This window comes from Mus pahari, chromosome 10 (assembly GCF_900095145.1).
Source record: "Mus pahari chromosome 10, PAHARI_EIJ_v1.1, whole genome shotgun sequence".
Taxonomy (NCBI): Eukaryota; Metazoa; Chordata; class Mammalia; order Rodentia; family Muridae; genus Mus; species Mus pahari.
In genome coordinates, this window is record NC_034599.1 from 96,973,847 (window position 1) to 97,000,033 (window position 26,187).

The window sequence follows — 26,187 nt, forward strand, 5'->3', positions numbered from 1 at the left end:
TGCAAAGGGAAAGCTTTCTTTCATCCAGAATGTATGACTGTGGGGAGCTAGAACATCACCATCTTCAAAGAAACTCAGATTCAAGATCTGTTCGGGAACTGCCCACATTCCCAAATTCACCCTCCTCTACTGCCATCATGATGACCAGGAGAGATTCTTGGGCCCTAAGTCCCTGGGGAGATAGTTACCACTTAGCATGTAAAGCAACCCTGATCCACCACACAGTGGTGTCCACCTTGCCTCCTCGGGCCGAGTTACTACAGTATGCCTATTTTACAGGTAGGGAAACTGAGGTGGGTGGGGTGGGAATCAGGTAAATTAAAACTCGGCCCTGGAGAAATTTATAACAGTATTAAAGCACTGTATTCCTTCAGCTGTGGCAATTTTGTCTACCAGGAAACATAGAGACCTTTTTGATGGTCAGGATTGCTTGGAAAACTATGGGCATTTAATGGGCAGAGGTTAAGGGGAAGGGCACACTGTAGACCTCACACTGCATAGCAACAGCTCACACAGGGACTGCCTCATTGGAATCAATACTGCCTGGTGTACTGGTAACTCACACCACGCCTGTTTGGTTGGTTGATTGGTTGGTTGGGTTATTTTTGTTGTTGATTTTTGTTTTGTTTGTTTGTTTGTTAGGGTTTTTTTTGCCCCTTATTAAAGGCTAAAGAATGGCTGCCTCAACAATTTGATCCCTGTACAATATTTACACAGAAATATGCCAGCTGCTGGCTATTTTTGATATAAAACACTTCCTAGATACATTCAAAATAGAGGCCATATGAAAGCCACAGCTAAAAAGGAGAGCAGTCCCATGACAAGCCAAACTCTCTTAGGGATAAAATTTAACAAGGAACATTCCTCCCACCCGTGACCTCCAGGCCCCAGGTCAAGGTCTGTGTCAGCTGGTCGCCTGGACGCTGCCTGTGTCAGACGGCCTGCCTTACGGCTGTTTGTCTCTCCGGGCTTCATCTCTGGTCATGTGCGTCACTCAAGAGCGGCACTGATGCACACTTACGGGAATCTCCAGGGACTGGCAGCCCTTAATCGTCTATTTTGTTCAGTAAATTGTATTCATTAGTGAGCCACAGGAGACACAGAAGTACAGGCAGCCTTTCCGGGTGCCCTTAGTCTTAGCAAGACCTCAGGGCACTGAACCTACAGGCTGAAAACAGCCCTCCCTCAGGGTTAAAGGTTAACAACAACCACAAAAAAAAAAAAAAATCCTATCACTTAACTGTTCTTAGCTCTGCTTGGAGTACTATTAGTCATTTCTTCTTCAAGGAACCTGGTTTTTGTTCAAGTGCTGAAGCTGAAGAGCAAGAGCCCCCTCTTCCCCTCCCCCACCCCATCCCCCCCCATCCCCCACCCCCACCCCCGGACCTCCACCAACTAGACTATCTCCTACTAGTCTTGAACTTTTTTTTTTTTTTTTTTTGCCACAAACAAAAACCCTAAGCCAGGATTGGTTACCAAGCACCCTGTAGGCACATCCAGGGTACTGTAGCTGCCACTACAGGCAGCTGAGCGGCTAGGCACACAGCTTCCAGAGATACAAGATAGGTAACTATGGCATGGGTGGAACGCTGAGCTTATTTTAAGCTACTATGGACCACAACACCAGGGACTTCAGCTCTCACAAGCTACTTCCTTCCAGAACAGCAATCGGTGAAGGAAAAGTTCAGTGAATGATTCACAGAAGAGGGGGGCGGCAGGAAGGGACCTCTGACCAGACTATTCGCAATATGATAGGGCTTCAGGAAAAAGGCAGCTGGTCTCGAACTCTCTCTGCTCTGCTCCTACAAATTACACTCCATAAACCCCACTCAACAGCCGTGTGTAGAGATGTCGCCATGCACAGAACACATCCCATCCCAGGGTTACCATTGTTCTTGATTTGAGTCCATGACTTGAATAAAGCAAGCTTTAGAAGCCTCCCACAGACAGACAGACAGGCAGACAGAGGATCTCACTGCACCAACTCCAAGACTCTGCTGAGATAAGAGCATCTATGACTCAACAAAGCCAGTGAAACAGAGCGCATTTGCCTTACCCTGGAGGAGAGGGTGTGGAAGCCTTCAGACGCTCTTACATCCTCGCAACCCATCGGATCTGCTGCCTTTCACCACACGTTCACTTCTGCATGCTGGACCACAGCAAGGGGATCTGCCAAAGACAAAAATGAATGAGGACAATGGGCCAATTTATATATAACTTCATCCTCAAAGCTGTTGTTCAAATGAATTTGTTAAAAATGGACTGCATGCTTACAACACAGCCCCCAACCTCTGGTATGGTTCACGATCATCAATGCAAGAGGCTCCCGTATGCATCCTAGACAGGTAGAAAGTCAAGAGAGATGGATTTGATGCAGAAACCAAAGTACTCAGGATACTGTGGATCCTACATTTTTATACTATAATCTCCAAGGTTCCCATGAGGCAGTGGTTCCCTACCTGTGGGTTGTGTTCCCTTTAGGGGTCAAAATCTTTGGGGGTCAAATGACCCTTTCAAAGGGGTCATATAAGACCATCAGAAAACATAGATTTTACACTGTTGTTCACAACAGTAGCAAATTATAGTTGTGAAGTAGCAATAAAAATACTGTTATGGTTGGGGGATCACAGCAGCATGAGGAACTGTACTGAAGGGTTACAGCATTAGGAAGGCTGAGAACCACTACAAGAGTAGCAGAAATTCGACCCCAGAGGCAACAGTTTGACTTTGTTCTCTAGCGGGGGGGAAAAAAAAATGGTGACTTCTCTCCATTCCAGTGAGCTAGGGATGAAAAATAGGAAGGACTTGCAAAGGTATTTGGGGTGCGTGTGTGTGCATGTACGGGCACATGGCTATAGATATGCATACTAACACTGCCCCCCCAATGGTATACATTTTCCCACTTCTTATCACTTTCTGTTGGTTGCTCAAAGTTATACAGTCATGCTTAACCCCACGGGTTGGGAAGTGACTGTCTTGGGTCAGGCTCACTCCAGTCCAATTAAGATAGCCTTGGGTTTAGACTAGACTAGAGACTCTGAACTTGATGCACCACAGTGACCTTGACCCTGTTACTTTACAACTCTGAGTCTCAGCTTTTTCTTTCATAAAACATCACGCCTCCCTTACAGGGTCTATTCTACACAAGACTCCACAAGCGCTTCTCAGACCCTCCTGTGTGTGCACTGTTATCAGGGAATCTTGATAAAAATGTAGGTTCTGAGTTGAAAGGTCATGGAGTAAGTCCTGACATTCTGCCATTTTAACAGGCCCCAGGGCAGTGGGTCTCAGCCTGCCCACTGCTGCGACCCTTTAATACAGTTCCTCATGTTGTGGTGACCCAAACTATAAGATTTTCATTGGGACTTCATAATTGAAATTTTGTTACTGTTATGAATCAAAATGTAAATAACTAATATGCAAGGTATGGGATATGTGGCCCCCGTAAAAGGGATGCTCTACCTCAAAGGAGTTGTGACCCACAGGTTGAGAACTACTGTCCTAGGGGATTCTGATGCTGCTGTTCAGTAGCTACTCTGTGGCTAGAAGAGAAACATGAGGGGGGATGTTGGGGAAGAGACTGGGAGAAGAGGAGGGAGGGGCAACTACAGACAGGAATGAGAGAAGAATAAAAGAAAAAATATGTAAGATTAGAGAATGTTTGGCAAACTTTATACACGAAGTAATTTTCTCGTAATAAGGATTTTTCTATCAGCACTGTTCCTGATTCGGCATGAGCCTTCAACTAGCAGCATTTTAAAGATCTACTTAGTCTGGATTCCACAGAGTCACACACACTTAAAAAAGGTTAGAACTTAAAGGGTCACTGCTCCCTTTTCTCATCTGAAACAAACTCGGTGATGGGTATTACCCCTTTCCCAACCAAATTTCATAACAATTTAATAACAGAAGTTCAACCTTTGAAGCAACAATTTGACTTTGTTCTCTAGTATATGATTTCTCTCAATAAACTCAGAAGGAAAAAATACTTTCTTTCTACCAGATCAAAACCAAAGACCACTCTGCTTTAGAGCCAAAAAAGACAGCAGAAAGGTGGCTTGTACCAGTGCAAGCCACTGCCGGACAAAGGGTAAGCGAGATGTCACAGGACAGGATCTGGAGGTTTGTCAAACAATTCTCCACAACAACAAAGTTACGTCTCATGTATCTAAAGTGGAAATGGACCACAAAATAATGTCTGTGTTAGCCTCTGGTAACAATGAGACTTTTTAAAACTTCTAATCCATACAAATTCAGAGTCACTCCTATTTAAAGAGAATTAGGAAAAGAAAGTATTTGTGATTGTAACTAGTTAGGGAAACTGTGGTAATTAGCCATAGTACCTCTTGGGTACTAATGGAAACAGCTGGTGAAGTCTTATTAAACGTTCCACCTCTGAAGTGATTTTGCATCTCTAAGATTTCGGTGAGCCTTGAAGCTTAGAGCACCATGTCCAGTGGATGTGGCTGATAGAAGGAGCAGCTGACAAACTAAAGGAGTTGGGGGTCTATGGCTTATGCCACTCTGTCATGGATTGGGAAGGGGCCCAGCTGAGGATTGCTAAGGGTGAGGGACTCACAAGGCCCCATCCCTTCCTTAGATATTTAGGCAGTCAATGATGGCTGGAAAGGGAGAGACATTTTCTTTAATGGTGTAGCTATGGGAAAGTTTCTCATGCTTCTATAAATAAGCTCACTCATGCAGCTTTAACCCTAATTAAACACATGCAAGCTCTCTCTCTCTCTCTCTCTCTCTCTCTCTCTCTCTCTCTCTCTCTCACACACACACACACACACACACTCACCCCACCCACCACAGACAAGACTGATAGTGGTAGTTAGGATTATCTGGGACAAGGAAAAGGACCTTCAGGAATGGAGGATAATAGTGAGGACAAATACAATCAAATACATACACATATGAGAATGTGGTAATAAGAGTCCATTATGTGCATCCTTAATATATGCAAATAAGAACTTAAAAGAATCTTCATGTCATACATCAGAAAGGTAATGAATATATGGACCTCAAATTAGAATAATGAGAGCTGGGGTCCCTTAGTATGCAGGTCACAGCCAGTAAAGCAACATGGACTTACAAGTACTCTGGTGAAATTAGGAGGGTACTGAGAAAGATCTGATAAATGGATATCAATACTTGCACATCTATTATGAAGATGGGCAAAGCGACGTGCTTTGTCTCTTCATTTGGGGAGCAATTTTTAAAAAGGTTCAACATCCCTAAACGTTCACAGCTTCACTTCTACATTCTGATCCCAACTTTTGGCCTACCATTCTGTCAGTTTAACAATCACGAATTCTCTCTTTGGGGCTGGGGAGAAGGCTTGGATGGCAATGTGAATTCAAGCCCCAGAACCATGTAAAAGACCTGAGTGTGGTGGAATACACATGAAATGCCAGCACCAGGAGGCAGGGACAGTTAAGATCTCTGGGGCTCAATGGTCAGCTCACCTAGCAAAATCTCAAAAAAGGGGATAGAAATGACACCCCCAAATTGTCCCCTGGCCTCTGGGCATTCACGCATCTATGCATGTGTGTGCTCATGCACAGACATACATGTGGTGCACATATTCTCCCCTTTAAATCTGGGATAGTAATGCACACACACATATAATATCAGCACATGGGAGGCAGAGGCAGGACATTCGCAACTTCAAGGACACACTGGTCACACAGCAAGTCATGAGGACTTGAGCTCAATTCCCTAGCATGAACACTGATAATACCCAGGTATGGTGGCGCATGCCTCTAACTTTACCATTAGGGTGGCACAGTCAGAGAGATCTCTAGAGTTTGTTGTCCAGGATTGCCAAATCCGTGAGCTCCAGGCTCAGTGAGAGACTCTGTCTCAAAATCTAAGATGGAAAGAGACAGAGGGAAGCACTCAACACTCACCTGACCCCCACACTCATGCACACGCGCTGGTGGAGCTCTGTAGACACACAAACACATACCTGTATGCACACGCACACACGCGTGCACACACACACACACACACACACACAGGCAAAGATGTGAAATTATAGAGACAAATTACCTAACACTTCCTTGCTTACCCATACAGTCTTGGCGAGTCCATGGACTCAGTTTAAGAACCTCACATTGTATTCTAGGATTAAAAAAATAAGGCTTTCCTTACAGGAAACGGTATTGCAGAAAAGAGGGAGGAAGGGAGGAAGGGAGGAAGGGAGGAAGGGAGGAAGGAAGGAAGGAAGAGAGGGAGGGAGGGAGGGAGGGAGGGAGGGAGGAAGGAAGGAAGGAAGGAAGGAAGGAAGGAAGGAAGGAAGGAAGGAAGGAAGACATACAGTAAGGAGTTCAGCATAGGGTCAGCCAGACACAAAAGAAAAGGCTAAAAAGAAAAGCCCATGCCACTCATACTGTGACTTTAATCCCACACCATTGAGTTTCTCAGAGAACCTCTCTGGCCCAGCCCTGTGTACACAACACAGGGTTAGGTTGTATCCTAACCATGGAGGAAGGGAGGTGATGTGAGGGAAGGGAGGCAGTGCAGGAGAAGGAAACCCAAGCTCACTTCCCAAGCTGAGGTCCTCATCCTCACTAGAGCTTTTCACCATTAAGTCGCTCAGTTAAAAGGTGGGAAAGTTAAGCTAACCACCCCCAGGGGAGGGGGATGTTCTACCTCTGAATCATAGGACTCTAATTGAAGTAGCACAGTTTCCACAGAAGAGGGCTTCACAGCGCGAACACAGCACTGACAGGAACGTGGTTGGAGGCTTCAGAAATACCTTATGGGAAATCACCCAGCCGAAGCACCTCAGACTTCCAAAGATATTTATGTGACACTCACTTGACAAACCCAGTAAACATGAGAAAAATAACAGCCAGGAGGACAGATTGATTTATGGCCACAATGAGGCAGTGTCAATGATTTGTGACGATCGCTGTCTTGTCCCAATGGGATTTTAGAATTTGTTACTGATAGAAAACACACACCAACATCTTATCAGTTCAGTTGAAGAGACAGGAATCGGCTCACAGGAGGCTGAATTACAAGGTGACAGCTGTGCAAAGAGCAGGTACCAAGTGTGGATCCCAGAGGCGGCTGGCCTGTGTTCTATAGCTTATAGCTTGGGCAGGATCAGACCTTCCCCTACACTGTGACATCTCCATTGCTGGCTAAAACACCTCTGTCCCTCTAGTTTAATATATTCAAAACCCACATAAGAGAGCACGTTGTAACAAAGAACAAAATAGTTACTTCAAAACTGGAAGACTTAAGAACAAACTCTGGCTAAAAGTATTCTTTTCTTAAAGTTCGAGTTTTGAGTGGTTACTATGGACTTGATGGTTATTGTTAGCTACGACGGTCTACAAACACGTGTTAGAAATTTACAAGTTTCAAGAGAAACTGATTTAAAATGATCTGACTTACCTTCTGTGGACAGTCTTGGATGTAATGATTTAACACTATTTTCACAAGCACTCCAGCTCCCATGTCTACCCTCAGGATATGTATGGCTTACTACAGACTGGGTTTAAAATCATGTGCACCCCCTCATGGTGTCATCCTCGTGTGGAGACTAGGCATGCATGCAAATAGTAGAAATGAAGTCTTGGGATAAACAGCAAATCACAGACTCAACATTAGGTGTGAGTAACCACTGCTCTTAAAGCTTGTACTATGAAGCTTCTCAATTTACACCCACCCAATCTCTGCTCAGAACACACACACACACACACACACACACACCCCACATGAGAGGGGGAGGGGAGGGGAGAGGAAGAGGGAGAGGAGGGAAAGGAAGAGGGAGAGGAAGGAGAGGAAGAGGGAAAGTGGGGAGAGGGAGGAGAGACACAGAGAAAGAGAATAAATCCTCACCCCACTCTATTCCTATATTATATAAAAAGTTACATGCTCAGAACATCATCACCATCATCACCATCACCATCACCATCACCATCATCATCATCATCATCATCATCATCATCATCATCATCATCATCGGTGAGATCGTCACTTTTACCTGGGAGATAACAGCCTATCAAAACCCACACCAAATCCACTCTGCTGCTGATAGTTCCATAGCCAGCCTCTTCAGGAATTCCCAGAGGCAAGAGTGCCATCTACTGGCACGGAGGGCACAACTTGTTTGACGGAAACCTGTAGGTGGCAGGAGATAAGGACTGGAAAGGCAGGCATCTAGATTTTTGTCTTCTGTCTCTTTTCCACAGCGCATCACAGGCATTAACTGACACAGCCCGAGACCCATAAGCTCTGCAGGAGCCTCTGTCACATGAACCTGGTCCTCCGCAGGCCAGCCAGGCTAGCCGATGATGGGGAGCTTTGCCTGGGCAACATCACTCCATCCAGCAGCAGAGCCTGGTGAATTCAGCCATCCCTGGCTCTCCTTTCCACCAACACATGAGCTTACCCAGAACCCCACCTGTGGCAGTGCAAGCCAGCTTTATCTTACAGTGCATGCCCTACGGAATTCTCCCAGGCACCGGCCAGCGTGAAGGCTCTTAGATTTATACAACATGACACAGATCCTCCTCAAAGGGCATGGCTGCTTAGACACGCAGGTCTGATTATAATCTCTCTCCTCAGTCCGTGACTGAGAGGACAGAAACAACAGAGAGAATTCTGTGGCCGGCTTGAAAGCAGAAGCGAGGGGCTTTTGTTGAATCAGAGGATAAAGCCCAAGTCTGGCAAGTCCGAGGGGTCCACTGCACACCTCACACTGAACTATGCCTGCCGATTTTTCTGGTGGCTGTTTAGACCCTAAGCAGAGTTTTTTCAGCCCCTTTGAAACAGCTGACCCCACTTCTACCAGTTAAAATACACATCAATGCCCTCTGCGTATCTTATATGAAGCTTATGTGCAAAATGACATCTCTTCTCTAAAAGCAAAAAAAAAAAAAAAAAAAAAAAAAAAAAAAGTGTGCTTTTCTCAAACCACACCACCTCCTTCGTCCTCAAAATTCCTCTCCCACCCCCAGTGTATACCCACTTCCGTATTTAAGTTGTCTCCACTAATCTGTTGTGTTTCAGTCTATCAGATGAGAACCTTTATTGCGCTTTACTGGGGTCATCTGTGGTGTTCCCACTGTGCCTCACAGCAGATTCCATTCTACGCTCATCTCAGGAAACCACCAGAAGTTTGCTCCGCGCTGTGCTGCCAAGTTTGATTCCTGTAGTCTAACAAACGGAAGGGGTGCCCTTCTCAAAACAACAGAGCAAAACAACAAAATGTGTGTGTTTGTTTTTTTAACTTACCCAATGAATTGAAATTTTCAGCAAGTAAATGACTATTGTGTAATCCAATAAATTAAATTGAATATTTTGCTGGCACAAGGTACGCTTGTTTTAGATGCCTAATAGAAAAGTAGCTTCACACGGGGGAAGAAAGGGGCCCTACAGCAGGATCAGAATGTCTCCAAAGAGTCGGGTAGAGACTGAGTCACCCTAAGTTCTGAATGGGTTACACTGAAACTCTGGCAATTAGCCGAACCAGTTTACAATGCCAGGTGCATCAGATTAGTTAACCAGTGGAACACTCACGGGATCTTTTAAGTTTCACATCTTTTAAAATGTCTCGTGTGTCATTGCTACAGTGTTGGGGGACACGCTTACTCCCCAAGAACCTGCCTTTTAAGCACCACGTTAAACTCTTGGACACACCCTCCCTCTTCTAAAGGATTCTAGGGAAGGTTTCCTCCCCCAACCCCATCTCTTTGGCAGCCAAATGGTCTTTTTTTTTTTTTTTCCTTTTTAACATACACTTTAGCAAAGATTTAGAAAGTGCCTATTAGACCCTACCTCCCCTCTCCCTATGCTGCCCTCCTGACAGGCTGAAACTAAGTACCCTCTTGAATAGACCTAGAAAGTCACAGAGCCCACTCCCACCCCGTGTCTCCTATCTTCTTGAAGAAGCCTCTCGGTGCACTGTCTGGTCTGCAGTTCACTGCAGGCAAATTCCCTCACTATTTCCCAGTCACCAGTTATACTGTCTCTGGAAACCTTTTTTTGTGACCAGCTCTAATTGTTTTAAAGGGAAAAACATTTAAGGTTTTTAACGCATCTCTGGATTCTCTCCGTAGGTTCCGGGCATTGTATTTCGGTGAAATCTGGGGTGAGGGCAGGCTCGAGGTCCAGCGGACAGACAGGGGTAGCCTTCCCCAGGGCACCCTTCTCCAGGCAGCACAGGCTCGGTTCCCCCACGATGCTCGCTCCCGCATCGAGGCAGAAGGATCATCAGCTGCTCTAGGAATTCAGCTTCGCTCGCAGTCACCGGATTAGTTCGGGTCTCAAGGGCTCGAACCAAAGTGACACTACGCTCCCCCCACCCTTTCGTTCTCCTATGCGACAGGTCCCACTGCATGGAAGCCACCTTCTTCCCAGACCCAGTCCAGCGCCCGTGGCGCCCTCGCGGCGCCTCAGGAGCCCTTCCCCTGGGGAGGGGACCGGTGGCAGCATCCCTCCGGGGCGGGAAACAAAGGCGGAGGCGAGGCGGCCAGGTGGGCAAGCCTCTTCGGGCACAGCCGCGGCGGCCGCGGGGAGGATGGCGAGATGTATCAGAGGATGGGAAAAGGGAAACTAAGGCTCGGAGACTAGCGAATGCTTGGGCTGCATCCTCCCTAATGCAGGGCTCCTTGGGCAGGCGAACCCAAAGCCATCCCCCGCCGCTCCCCGGGACCCGGCATCAGAGGGACCGCCCCACTCCGCTCACCTCGGGAGAAGCGCTCCGGCTCCCTCCGACGGCTCCGGAGAAAGCCCGGCCGCTCGCGCACGCGCACTCGCGCTCTCGCGCCTTCGCCCCTCCGCCCCCCGCGGGCGCCCCTCCGACCGGGCTCTGGCCCGCCCCGGCCCTGTCCGTCAGCGTCCGCGAGAACCAATCGTGTCGCGTGGACGGCCCAGCGCTGGTCACGTGGCCTCACAAGCCAATCACCAAATTGCCCTCGGCAAGCGCCTGGCTCCGATGTCCCCGGGGATTCGGTTGCTACCGAGTAGAGCGGGTGCGAGGCGGGCACAAAGGACTGAGTCCCTTTTTTTCCGTGGATGAGTGGCGTCCAGTTGGTCAATTCCTACATCGATTGATTTCTCAGATCCTAGCTTAAATAAGAATCACCTGGGAGTCTTGTTAAAGTCTGGGGTATCTGAGAATCTGCATTTCTAACAAGCCCCCAAGTGGTGATGAACCTTCTCTTGGTCCAAGGCCATGTTTTAAGGAGCACTGTCAAAAAAAATGATGTGGCTAGCCCCTGCCCCATTTGTTTGTAAGTTTCACGACCTTTCTTGCCCTTCAGTGATGATGAGCATTCAGATGACTGTCTCGACTTGTGGTGAAGTGATGAGACCTAGAGTTTGAACAGCAGCTGAGGAAAGGGAATGGAGAAACTTTATGTGTATGTGGAACAGACGAGTAGAGACAAATGAGAACACTACATGCCAAAGCGAGTCTTGACCAAAGAGAGAAACCATCCGAGTAGTTCCAGCCTTGTAGGATCTCAACAGCCTGTAATAAGACTTAACGGTTGAATTTTTTAAAAAGTCTTAAAATAGCAGTCCTTAGCCTATGTGTCGCGACCCTGTTAAGGTCCATGGCTACATATATTTACGTCATAACTCGTAACAGTAGCAAAATTACAGTTATAAAGTAGGAAAACAATTTTATGGTTGGGGGTCACCACAATATGAGGATCCGTGTTAAAGGGTTGAAGCATGAGGAAGGTTGAGAACCACTGCTCTAAAAGGATGGAGATGTAAGTAACGCTTTGGGCAGTTTAGGCATAAATCGCAGAGCTTGAAACGTAGTTTCCTTTGAGGGTTTTTTAAGTTATCTAAATAATCCTTTGTTACTAAGTCAAATAACCAATGCCTCTGCGTCCTCAAACTTGAGATGGACGTCTTTTAGACTGGACAGCTAACAGGTTTGCTGTCCAGTATTGCCAAGTTTACTACTCAATAATGTTTCAGGATAGTTGAAGAGTACACACACACACACACACACACACATACTCACTGTCTCCCTCTGTAGTCGAGGTCAGCATGGAATTTATGATCCTCTCTCAGTGTCCCAAGTACTGGGATTATGGGCATGCTGTATCATGCCCGACTCTCAAGAGCCTTCAATATTAAGCTTTCCAAATCCTCCTTCTACCAGCATTCCTGGCCAAAAGATAGGAACATGTGCCAAGTAATTTTATTTTACTCTTCATAGAAGTGATCAAGCTGAGACCAAGCAGCTGGGAGAGTCGGGCCAAATCTGACCAGAGTGATGCCCATCCCATAAGCTCTATGGTTTATGTGATTTCTATCCAGTGGTTGCTGAGAATACCTGTAAAAGCTGCTACATTTAGGAAGTTTGGTGTTTTGTTTTGTATTTGAGACAGTGTCTCAAGTTGTCCACTGCTGGCCTTCAACTTTCTTATGTGGCTGAGGATGACCTTGAACTCCTGAACCTGCCTCTACCTCCTAAGTGGTGGGATTACATGCGGAAGCCAATTAAGTCCATCTTAGGCTCATTTTTTTAACAAGGAAAAAATAACAACTCAGGATCATAAATCATTAATGACACCAGCATGCTGTAAACAGAGGGAAGTTTCTACGGAGTTTGTGAAAATAGATTTTCCAAGGCCAAAAATAACTCATAGGTAATGACTACCACCAAGGCTATTGAATAGAACAAATTGAGATGTCAAGTCTACAACCAGGAGTAATTTCGGTGAGATGACTACATATTTTGGAAAGAGCCTATTACCTCTTGTTAACCACACCAAATTGGTTGGCTCTCTAGTGATAATGCCTCCTGTTTGATCCCTTTAACTGAAACTTCTTCTCTTTGGGATATACAGAGAGTTTTGTCTTCAAGGCTTTCCCCAGAGCATGCAGCAAATACCACCTAAAACACAGACTTCTGGGACCCAGCAAGAACTTCCTCCAGCCTGTATAAAAATTCTGAACCCAGTAGTGGTTAAATTTGAGTCCAGGCTGTCCCTCCAGATATGGATAATCAGCAGATAAGCATGCCTTCAACTCAAACAGCTGTGCTATTCACGTAGCTTGCTGTACCAGCTAAATAAGGGAGCCGAGTCTATTTTAAAGACTTCTCAATTCTCTTCACTGGGCCTTTACTCAATGCTGTTACTTTGTGCAGTGAGGTGACTAGTACCAGAGTGGTTGAGCGTGGTTATCCCCTAGTTTCTCTGTGGAAGGGTATTTGCCACAGTAGTGAGTGACCTAGTTCTTAGGTGAGTCAGAGGTCCCCTCAGAACACTCAACAACCATCTTGCTGGTAATGGTCTTTATTTGCAGCACCAGAACTACAGATGCCCCTAGTGTGAGCCTGCAAACTAGCTTCCCCCCTCTGACGCTTTAAAAATATATTTCACAGCAACTGAGTGGGAGAGGAATTTTCTCACCCTTATAAACTTGTAGCTTTATTTATTGGGGGGAAATAAGGACAGTTTTAACAGATATTTAACTACCATGACTGATGTAAACTTTCAACTATAGAAAAGAATTTACTTCTCTCCCTGTGAGTGTCATCATTATAAAAAGAGGTGCAAAAAAGCAAAAGGATCCTTGCTTGGGGATGTGAATTTGTAAGGAGAAGGAGAGAGAGAGAGAGAGAGAGAGAGAGAGAGAGAGAGAGAGAGAGAGAGAGAGAGATTCCACACTGCTATCCACTTTCCATTCCTCACCCACCTTGCTTCCTAGACACAACCCAGTCTATCCTGTCTGGGCTGGGCATGGGTATGTTAGCATCTGATAGGGGGAAGCTCAGTTCGGGCAAGGTTCTCTAACCTGGAAATTGGTCACTAAGAGATTTATGTATATTGGAAAAGAAGAGATAAAGTAGAAACCACCCCGCCCAGTTGCCAGCGCCCAGAAACCCACATTTGTTTCATCAGAACCAGAAGCCTAGCAGTGTTTTATCAGCACTAATTGCATTTTTATCTCATAATAAATAGCTTTTCCAAACTTAATTGACTTCATTCATGAAGTTCCACAGATTAGACAAGATTCTAGTTTCCATCTGTCATATGAATCCAGCCAGGATAACAAATTTTTATCTATGTATTCATGTTTTAATGACAGTACTTCTTTCCATTTATTGTTACTGTGTACACACTAAACACAAGATATTTTTGTAGAAAGATTTAATTTTTTAAAAAACAAATTTATAAAATATAAGGAATATCAACACCCTGGTATGTTTTATAAAATATTTTGACATTAAATGCATTTAAATAATGTTTATTCTTTTACACGTACTCTAACTTTAGAAACATAGATACCATCAGAGTCCCCATGTGACCCTCCCAACAACAGACATAGTCAGTGAAGACTGCACACTGCCTTGCTTAGGCACACAAAGGGGGAAGGTTTATGGAAAGAAATATCAGATTGTTTTCATGTAAGACACAACACGGCGTGGTACAATTCTAACTGAATATTTAGAAGTCCCAAGCTGATAGAAGAGAAAAATAAGAAGGCTGGGATCCCATGTGACAAAATGCCTGTGTCCCTTTGAGAAAACAACATAGGTGATTTGGTATACAAATGAGGCCAAGCCTTTCTTCTCACTCATTTAGTAGGTATATGCTACGTGAGTGTTGCCTTTTGGGACCATCTTAAAAGACGTTAAGCTATCAAATCTTCAGTGTGTGCCACAGGTAAGGATCAAGTAAAGAATGCTGACTGATCAATGAAACCAGGGAAGGCTTACGCTAAGAATGATGCCTGCATTGAAGTCCATAGAATTCAAAAGAGTTGGCCGGAAGTGTTACGTACTGTTACATACTATTACATACTGAACATCTGCCCGCCAAAGTCACATTCCAAAACTCCACATCCTACACCAGCATGGTGGTGTTAGAAGTCAAAGTCTGTGGGACACCATTTGGATGTTGTGAAGATGGACTTTTCACAAACAAGATAATTTACTAAAATTGTGGGAACTTCCTAATTTGTGGTTCTTTCAACCCTTGCACTCTGTGCTGTGCAAAACCACAAACGAGGTGGTCTGCAATCCGGGAGAGAGCACCAGGCTCTGACACCAGCATGCCAATGCCTTCCTTTCAAGCTCTGCACCTTAGAGGAAAAAGAAATCTGAGGTTTCTAAGCCATCTGGGATATAGCACGTCATTATAGCATCCTGAAGAGACTAGGACCCCAGCAGTGGGACAGGATGGGGGACACCCCATAAAAACACAAAACTTAAGCACCTGGGAATTGAATGCAGATGAAATCAATTAGCTATCCAGTGAAGGGAGAAAACCAACACTTTGGAGACGAATAAAGAGCAGAATGTAAGGGTAGAAGTGTAGCACCTGACACTTTCCCCTCCTCCTGTCCATGTTTAATCTATCATGACTCTGAGCTCTACTGTGCTGACTGAGAGTGGAATGTGGGCTTGTGTTGTCTGGTTAAATGTCCAGCTCCTCCACACACCTGCTAGTCAACCCGGGGCAGTTTAGCCTTTGGAAGGGGTTGGAATGGCAGTAATGGATGCAAAGCATCTGACACTCCCATAGTTGGTAACAAATCATAAATAATGTAAAGTGATAAAGTGACATTAAACAAATGCCAGCTATTACCAAGGATCTTCTCCCAAGCCCACATGGCCTCAGACTGCTCAATTCAGTGTGACTGGCATCTCACTTCAACCAAGCAGAGTTACCAACCCCTGGACACCCATCCCTCCCACCCCAAACTCCCCACCCCCAATCACCCTTGGTGCCTAACACAGCTCTGATTGACAGCTCCCCCTGGTTCCACTCACTGACATCAGTTTCTGTCGACCATAAAGCAAGTCGACAGAAATTTGATGATGAAATTAACTTTCAGCACTAAATAAAGTCATGAAAGATTCCCCACTAACACATCAATTTTCTCAAAGTCTCCAATTTTTTACTTGCCTTTTTTCCTTTATAATATACACCATCCTTGAAGGACGATGTTCATACTTACGTTTCTATGGCACTTTAATGACTATGTCTCCTGGACACCTGAGCCAACTTGCCACGCCTGGGTACTAGAGTTTGGCGTCCCCTCGGGGCTCTTAGCTTCTAATTATTTTCTAAAATTTCTCAAGACAGACATGGATTTGATGCATGTATTCATCCCTACTGAGAAACACTTCTAGATCCTGTGTGATGACAGGACATAGACTGGCGGTGAGGATTCAGGGCCAGGAAAAGAGATGCAGTTGCCTCACACAGGGAAAAAGCCCTATCCTCCAAGATCTAGGGTAGCTCTGTGGTGCCTCAGCAAGATCTCCTTACATCCCCTTCCCAAATTCTGAGCACGTGTTCCCCAGCCTTGGCTGTGACCTTCAGACAACTTTTAAAACTCTTTGTGGGGGATGCACATACAAAAGTCAGGGGACAACATCAGGGCTTCATCTTCTGCAGTTTTTGAGGAAGGGTCTCTTTGCCGTTTGCCTCTGTGTACACCAGGCTAGCTGACCGATGAGCTCCTGGGAACTCTCCTGACTCTGCCTCCCATCTCATCACAGGAGCATTAGGATTAGAAAGAATATCTACGCTACCGTGATAGGCTTTCCAGGACTCTGGAGTTCTCGTCCTTGCATGGCAAGAGTTTTATCCACTTAGTCAGCTCCCAGGCCCAGAGGATGAACTTCGACACTGGAGCCATATCTTCTGGTTGGGGAGCCCCAAAGAGCCTAGAGTGTACTGCCCTAGTGGTAGGTGTGTACCACTAGGTGTGGTAGGTGTGAGTCCATTTCCTTCTAAGTGTGAAAAATTCTGAGGCTGAGTCATACTAGAAAGCTCTCTGCATGCACAATCAGGCTATCTGTTGTGAGATCTTTCAAAGTTTTTTTTTTTTTTAAATCACTCATTCCTGAAAGCATGGCTGGGTGCTTCTGGGCAAACATGACATATGGCCATCCCTTTGCTAATGATTAAGATGTAAGCTTTACACTGTAATTACATCTACATTATGTTATGCATTGTGTGAGGACAGGGACCATGACTCCTCTGTCTTCGACTCACCAGAGCCAGGATACTCTGTAGAATCTCTGGTGACCTGACCTGAACCAAAATGTCTCCTCTCTCCCCATCATTTCCACCCAATCCCTTGCCAACTCTCCAGCTCATCACCCCTTTATAACACAGCTCCACCCACCGTGGACATGTCACCAGTTAGAACAACACATCCCATCCCCATCCCATAGTCCTTGTCTCTGCATCTGTGAAGCCCTTCTCTCTGTCTAAATTCAGGTCTCTGCTCACAAGATTCCTTGGCAAAGAGCACTTCTCCGATCCAATGAACCAGAGCTACCCCCCACACAGCTGTTATTCTTTACCCAACTTTTCTCAATAGGGTTTCTTGAGATAATTAAGCGCTATAGAAAATCATATCAGTATAGTCTTCTTGAGTCTCCCAAGGATGCTACACACCTGGCACCAGTCTTGTTACATAGGACAGAGTCTGATTCTCTCTACACACAGGATCCTTAGGGCATGGCAGTTGAATTCCTCAGTAGAAATGGAAAAAAGATGGTTGCTCTAAAGTCTTAGTCTATGAAATTTTTTTAGAGGGAGATTTTTAATTAGCATATAAACTAATGTTTTTTATTATCACATTTTCATACATTGTTCTGTTATGCTTCCAACCCTATTTCTCCTTCCTGCCCCTCTCTGCATTCTTGCTTTCTCTAGTAATCTAGTTTTCATGATGTCACATGTATCCCATCATCCTCTTTTCGCCCTGGTCCTTATGACCTCTTTCCCCAACTTACAAAAGGTGAATTAACCCAGATTCAGAGAGACACACATTGCATGTTTTCTGTTTATAATTTTAATATTTATAAACATGTATGTGTATGTGGGATGAATAGGAATGACTACCCCACTTCTGGTACCAACTCCTGCCTTAGTTAGGATCTTACTACTGTGAACAGACATCATGACCAAGGCAACTTTTTATAAGGACAATATTTAATTGGGACTGGCTTATAGGCTCTGCAGTTCCATCCATTATCATCATGGCAGAAAGCATGGCACTGTCTAGAAAGGCATGGCACTGGAGGAACTGAGAGTTCTACATCTTGTTCAGAAGGCAAACAGAAGGCTGGCATCCTCAGGCGGTTAGGAGGAAGCTCTCAAAGCCTACCCCCACAGTGACACACTTCCTCCAACCATGCCACACCCACTCCAACAAGGTCACACATCCTAATGGTGCCACTCCCTGGGCCAAGCATATTCAAACCACCACATTCCACTCAATTTTTACATTGTTGCCACCCCTCCCCATCTTTCTAAGATATAAGTGCATGAAGTTTGGTTGTGGCCCCTTCTCATTCCTAGGTTTCAAAACTGGTATATAGTTGTTACTCCAAAAAATTTTTTGTTAAGACTAGCAAGCTGACTCCTCAGTTAAGAAAACATGCACACTGTTTGGTTACCAGCCCTCATTTAGGTGGAGCACCAATGCCTGGTCTCCAACTCCAGGGAGACCAGATGCCTCTTGGCCTGAAAGGGCATCTGCACCCACTTGCAGGTACCCACACACAGGCACACACATCATCATTAAAACTCATAAAAATACATCTTTAAAAAATATTTGTTGGATGAACATCACAGGATTTGTCATATGTTTTCTGACTTTTCAATTATTAAAATCATTCATGTTAAAAATTCTCTATACAGAAAAAAATGTGCATATAAGATTACTTAAGAGGAATTAAGAACAGAAAATACTAAACAGAATTTGAAAAACGTCCAGATAATGACAGCTTTAATTATCCAAGCACAGTGTGGCTATGTGCTCCAGCAGCGAGGTGGCAGTGGGTAATGGGGTGGACATTAATAAATTGAGATGCTGCTCTGAGTCTCATAGGAAGAAAGAGGGACTGCTATCCTAAACATCAGAGAAATGGAGCCCAGAGAGTGCTGTGGGTGAACCACAGACTGAAAACTAATAACACAATTACATTCCGCAGCCTCATGGGAAGCCAAGAAACGAGTTCATACACTTTAGGGTTTTAAAAGGGGAAATATGATAAACACACATCCCATTTAGGAGGCCGTTGAGGTAAAGGACTTCAAAAAAGTCAATAACCCACAAGAAAGATCTGTTCACTTTGTCACTTGCCTTGTAGAAAAAGTCCATGCCAAGGAATGGAAACAAGCAGTCTTAGAGGTAGGGGGTAAGAGGAGAACCGCTAGGGCCTATAAACTGTCAGAGAAGAAAAGTTCACCCCACACCAAACTGGCAGTTAATGTGAAGAAAAGAAAGAAACCTAATCAATTATAAATGAGGAGAATAATTAGGACAACAAAAAAGACTCCAGGTGCACCTTGCAAGTGTCTCCAATGCCTATGAAAGAGATTGTTTTAACAAGCCAAAAGAATGATGGCAAGAGCATCCTTTGATCTAGGATGAAGGGGTTTGTTCAAGACTGGAAAAGAGCATCCTTCACAGGCTGGAATTAGTTGCCCCCAATTAAAATATTGAACAACTAACAGAGACTTCCTTTCCTGTGACTTCCCAGGGAGGCTTGATTGGGCGTGATGGAGGTACTTCTCAGGGCACCTTGCTGCAAAGTGGGATAAAAACTGGGTGGGCAAAGCATGGGCACTGGACACAGGAATCCACAAGCTACTTGGGTGACTTGTGCCTGTAAATGGGCAGCCGTCTCCCATGCAGGTGTTCTGAGGACATCAAAGAGATGATCTTAAATATTCAATTTTAACCTTAATATAGGCTTCATGACTTTGACCAACTTAATGTAATGACTATTTGATTAGACCTGAGAAGATTTAAAAAAAAACATTTATTCATTTATTTATTTACTTCGTGTGTGTGTGTGTGTGTGTGTGTGTGTGTGTGTGTGTGTTCAGAGAACAACTTTCAGGAATCAATTCTCTCCTACCATGGGGACTCCTGCAATGGAAGTTAGGTCATCAGGCTTGGCAGCAAGCATCCTTACCTGCTGAGCCATCTTGTCTAGCTCCTGGTAAGAATTTTATGTGCGCATGTTTTTTCTCTTTTTCTTATCCCTTGACATTAACTACTTGTAAATTTATTAGCCATATAGTTCAAGTTATATTTTTTAAATGAACTGAAAGCTCAGTACATAATAACCACTTAATAAATGCTATTTGCTTTTAAATGGATGTTTTTTCAGTAGATAAATATAAAACAATAAAACACAATTCTGTCTGTTGCTCTTTTTCTTTGGCCTGAGCTTTCTCCTGGGATTTTATCAGCAATTTGATCCATCACAGCAAGTTTTCCTACAGAATTTCCTGTGAGCAAGGGGCCAGAAACATGACCCTCATATATTCTGATAGCTGGCTAAACTTAAGAAGTCCTTCTGAGAGAATCTTGGAGTAGCCAACTACTAGAAAGGATTTTTGTGTCGTGTGGTTTCAAAGGTTATTAAAATCACAAATGAAATAAAAAACATTCATTTTTTTTTTCTCTTAGCTAGAGTCATGGTGTTACGATTTCCTGCATTTCCCACGGCTAGCTATCAGGCTTCAAAGAGAGTTTAAATCCAGGGTTTAAGCACCTATGGTCCAACATTTCTCTGTTCTGTTGCTCGCCCTCACAGCATATGCGCTTTCCATTAAAACTCCAAACAGAGATGAAGATGTCTTATCTCATAAAGGAGCTTTCAAGGTGGCTACTGAGCTGGCCACCAAGCCTGACAACCTGAGCTCAATCCTGGGAGAGAAGCGACTCCTTAAAGTTGTTCTCTCAGCTCTACACTGGCACTGTGACACACTCACATATTCAGGAGCACAAGCACGTGTGTGCGCGCTCACACACACACACACACACACACACAAATAAATGCAAAAAGCTCCATATTTTATAATATGAAAGTTAGTTCTAATTCTCAACTTGACATAACGTAAAATCACCTGGGAAGGGAATGTCAATGAAGGATCATCTAGGTTTGGTTGTCTGCAACATGGCTGTGGTGATTATCTTTATTAATAGGAAGACCTGCCCATGGTGGGCGGCACCATTCCCTGTGTTGTCAAAGCCCCGCGTGTACTAGTTAACTGCTCTCTGCTCTTGACTGTGAATATGACAGAACCAGACACCTCTAGTTCATGACACATCGACTTCTCTGAAGTGATGGAGTCAAATAAACCTTTTCTCCCTTAAGTTGCTTTATTTGGGATATGTTATATCAACAGGGAAAAATAGATGATTAGTTTCCTTCTGGAACAGGTTTCCTATGTAAACATCATGGTTGCCGCTGAGACATCACACCCTAAGTCTAGGTTCTGCACTCACCCACACTCCCCAGGATACCATGGTCCTCTAATATGGTCAGCATCACATGGCAAGCATCTGGCTTCTTGGAAGTTTGTGAACCTCACTAGACTAAGTTCTGTGAGGGCAAGAACCATTTCCCTATTGTCCACCACTGCATCCTGACTCTGAGAATAATGTCTGGTGTTCTGTAAATGTAGGTTCATTGAATAAATGCTCTCATTCCCCTTCCACTTCTTGGGCATCTCTGCTGGTGTACCCCACTAAAATGAAAGATTACCACAAGCTAAAAGTAGAGCCAACCAATAGTATTTCTTTTCCTTTCAGGGATCTTCATTCTCACTGCTAATATGTACATGTATAAATATTTAAACTTTCTCTCAGGTTAAATTCACTTCTCCATTACCACATTTCTTCTTTTTGCCTGGCTAATTTTAGTAAGATGATCAAACCTAGATATTCATACCAGATATTAATGCACCCAGTATTAACAAATGATCTTCCGTACAACACTCTTAATGATTATGTTGATAGCTATAATGTCCTGACAACCAAACAAAATCCAAGGTATTTTTAATATCCCATTTTCCAAATCTTCCTGTCTTAAGGAGAAATGTCCTTTATAGTGAATTTTTTTCTGTGCCATCATATCCCAAATACTTATAGAAAAATAAAGCAGTTTCAAACTCAAGAGATCACTGGGACCACCCAGAGAGATTTTAAAGCAAAAACATAGAGCCCTGGCCCCAGAGTTTCTTGATCAGTCTATCTGAGTGAGATCTACTGGATAAGAATGAGATTTTCTGTTGGGTAATGCTGATGCTTTGGCCCAAGGGCTACAGTTTAGTATCAAAATATGGTGTCAAAACAGTATGTTTACATGGCAGGCCAACAGTGTAAGACTCTTAAGAGATGTTAATAAATAACCCAAAATCTAGCTGCAGAAGAAATTCCTCTTCGATTGCTTACGGCCAAAGAAATCAAAGTCTTAGAATGACACTCTGACATGACATGACAGCACTGACGAGGTTGAGGGCCATTAAAATGAAATCTATATTTTTTTTTTCTTTCCAAACCAGAGATTGGCTACTGAAATTCAAGGAAGCTGAGTTGTTTCTGAGGAGACATCCCAAAGGGCAGTGTTCCCTCCTGGAGGAAGGAAGGAGACTTATAAGACTTGGGAAGTGGAAAACATATAAGGTCTGGGGAGTATTTTTAAGTAATAAGGCTAAAGGAGTGCCGGAGGTTACCTATGCAATAACGGTTGCTGAGGAGAGGAGATTGTTAGCGGAGATGCCTGCATGTTGTTCAGGGAACTCCAGATGCAGGTCTCACCAGTCTTCACCAGTGCTAGGGTGGGCTTTCCAGTGTCACAGTGACCTTTGAGTCACCCCAATTCCTGCAAGTAACCCCAACACAGTCACTATTTCTCTACAGAACACTGGGGTGGGATCGCTTCTTTGATCAGCCATGTGTGTGTTACTTTGGGTGAACAGACGTTTGCTCACACTTTCCCAGAAAAAGTCACACAACAGTCAACGAGGCTGATAGCAGACAGGGGTTCCCTGGGAGAGAAGTCTGTTTAATAAAGCCAAGTAGAAGAAGGATTCCTCATTTGAGAAGAGTAGATTACTAAGCGTTGGGATATTAGTGTCTCTAACAGCCTCATGGAACAGATGGACTGCTAACCTTACGCTGGAACACCGTAGCGAAAGGTTCTGAAATCTGAATTTAAGAAAGAATATGAAGCCAGACATGGTGGCGCATGCCTTTAATCCCAGCACTTGGGAGGCAGAGGCAGGCCTGGTCTACAGAGTGAGTTCCAGGACAGCCAGGGCTACACAGAGAAACCCTATCTCGAAAAACCAAATTAATAATAATAATAATTAATTAATTAATTAAAAATAAAATAAAATATTATGAAGACCTTACTGTTTTATTCGATGGCATAATTTCTGGTTCTGATAAACCCCAAATATGATGGGAGGGAAATAAAGGTAATCAAATACATTCATCAAATTGGTGAATGATAGATTTACATATTGTTTAAGATATAAAGAATATGCCCACAACACAAAAGTGAGGGCAGTTCTCCTAACATTGCTTTTGTAAAATGAATATGACACATACACCTTGAGTTTTGCTCCATTCATATTTTTGGATGGACAAGCTAAGATAATTAGACTTCCTTTGAAATGGGGTTCGGAATCCAAATTGAAGACTTTTAATCAAAAATGTGAAGATAGGGGCTGGTGAGATGGCTCAGCAGGTAAGAGCACTGACTGCTCTTCCGAAGGTCCTGAGTTCAAATCCCAGAAACCACATGGTGGCTCACAACCACCCATAATGAGATCTGACACCCTCTTCTGGTGTGTCAGAAGACAGCTACAGTGTACTTATGTATAATAAATAAATCTTTGGGTCAGAGCAAGCAGGACAGAGCAAGTGAAGCAAGCGGGGCTGACCGGAGATAGCAGAGGTCCTAAAATTCAGTTCCCAACAACCACATGAAGGCTCACAACCATCTGTACAGCTACAGTGTNCTCACATACATTAAATAAATAAATAAATAAATAAATAAATCTTTAAAAAGAAAGAAAATGTGAAGATAATGAATAATAATCGACTTCACTCACTCACTTTTGTACCAGCTTTGAAAAAGCCTGCTCTAGGCATAATTTAGGCATCCCATGACTTGGTGATGCTTAAGAACACCCCTGTGACCCAGGTAGAAGCAAGTATAGGTAAAGCGTGGCTAATAGCACTCCAATTGGGGTGGAGCATCATGAGTTCCTTTTGCCCTCCTTGCTGAAAATTTGACTGGCTTGATCTTGAAGTTATTTAAAATTCCAAAGACAGAAAAAAAATTCTGTCAGCAATTATACAACTGGTAAGTTCTGATTCAGTCTTCAGGACTGCCTTGCCATTTTCCATATTTTAACCTTGTTTTGAATAATACGTTATTCAGATGGGATACATATAATTCAGTCGCTAGATAGGGTTTTCTGTAGACTTGGGCTTTATAGATTCAATATTGATTTCACCCACTGTGGTGGTTTGAATAGACATAGCTCCCATAGACTCATGTGTTTGAATGCTTGGCTCATTGAAAGGGGCACTATTAGGAGGCATGGCCTTGTCGGAATAGGTGTGGTCTTGTTGAAGGAAGTGTGTCACTGTAGGGGCAGGCTTTGAGGTCTCCTGTACTCAAGCTCTGCCCAGTGTGGAATGCAGTCTCCTCCTGCCTTCAGATCAAGATGTAGAACTCTTAGCTCCTCCATTGCCATGTCTGCCTGCACTCTGCCATGTTTCTCATCATGATGATAATAGACTAAACTTCTGAAACTGTAAGCCAGCCCCAACTAAGTGCTTTCCTTTATAAAAGTTGCCTTGGTCATGGTGTCTCTTCACAGCAATAGAAACGCTAAGACACATACTATTCATTTTCCTCGGTTTTATGATGATCAGCGATGTGTTTGACTTTATTTTCTTTTTAACTCAATGGGAAAAAGCAAAAAAACATTTGCTTTCATTTGTTTCTTTTTTATTCACTCGGTACTTCATCTGCCTTCATGTTTGGATGGGTTTTTATTTGTTTTGTTACAGGGTACAGCACGTGTGGGGAGGTCAGAGGACTGTCAATCGCTGGTCAATTCTCTCTTGCCATGTAGGTCCAGGCATTAGACTCAGGTCTGAGGCAAGTGACTCTGAGTCACCTTGCTCGCCCCAATGAAGGACAACTCAGTCACTCCAGTCAACAAGGCTTTCTAGAGCTGATGATGTCTGGGGAGTCTGGAAACATGGATGCAAATCCACACATGAGCATAAAGTTCTCATCCCTACAGCTTTCCCACTCTTCTTGAGCCTCCGTCTTCCTTCAAAGAGGTACCACGACTGTGTCTCAGTCTAGTCCCATCTCCTTGGAGTGCATCCTTCAATACTTTTTAGTGAGACCTATCAAGGCCCTGTCCTTTCCTCTGGCTTTAAGGAGTATCGTTTTCTCATCTTGGTATTACAAAGCAAGAATCAGATGAGAATCATTTTCCTCCTGTCAATCTTGAAGTTTCGCTTCAGCAGCACATGCCGTCTCATGAGTCAAATCCTCGATTCAGAATTTTAAACCCACATGATACAAAGGACCACTCTATATCAGACAGATATTTCTTTGGAAAAATCCTGCTCTGTGGCTGGTGGAAGAAGTTTAGGGAGAGGCTTAAAGCGTCGTAGGAGCTGTACAGGTCATTGCTGCAGGTCAAGATTTCTTAGCAAGTAAAGTCAGCCATGAAGTTGATTGTGAAGAGCTTTTGGGATCAACATCCATAGGGCAGAGAAAATCAGCTGGGTTGGGGAAGAGAAAGAACTAGGCTAGTAGTCTAGTCACAAGGCCTTAACCTACCAAAGCCCACCCTTCAGCGTCATTCTCTGTTGGGGTGGGAGGGTAGGCTTTTATAATACTTTTTCAACCAATGGTTGGACTGTGAGCTACCTACCAAGAAAGGAGCACCACCTTGTGTGAGGTGTTCTGTCTTCAGCTGAACATAATTCCCAGGGATGGAATCTAGCTCAGGGGCTTTAGCTATTGACAGTCCTAGCTGTTACAATCAAAGTGGTCAGTCCATTACTGTTGTCAACCTAATTTGCTTTAGAATCATTTGGGAAAAGGGCCTTTGCACAGGCCTACATGGGGGTGAGGGGTTGTCTTTAATATGGTAATTGGAATAGAATGACCCACCCACACTGTGGGGTACCATACCCTGGCTGGGATCCTGGACTGTATTGATGGAGGAAGGCAGCTGAGCAGCAACACACACTTATTCAGTATGGTTGTAGATGTAATATAACCAATTGTTCCGATTTTCTGCCATCTTGACATTTCCACCTAGACTGTACTCTTGAACCATGCTTCAATAAATCTTTTTTTTTTTTTTTTTTTTTTTTTTT

The 26,187-nt window shown here is 44.0% G+C and overlaps 1 protein-coding gene across 2 annotated transcripts in view; it reads right to left on the reverse strand.

Annotated features, from left to right (window-relative positions):
- The window catches only part of Tmem108 (transmembrane protein 108), a 274,768-nt gene extending 263,972 nt beyond the window's left edge, over nt 1-10,796 (reverse strand). Inside the window, exons 1-2 of one of the 2 annotated variants that reach the window (XM_021207036.2) lie at nt 10,712-10,793; nt 2,057-2,169 (exon numbers count right to left, since the gene is read on the reverse strand). The gene's annotated coding sequence lies outside the window, so the exon portion shown is untranslated. Of the gene's footprint in view, nt 1-2,056; nt 2,170-10,711 lie in introns of both variants that reach the window. The other variant, XM_021207035.1, reaches the window with a different exon arrangement.
- Nucleotides 10,797-26,187: the final 15,391 nt, after the last annotated feature.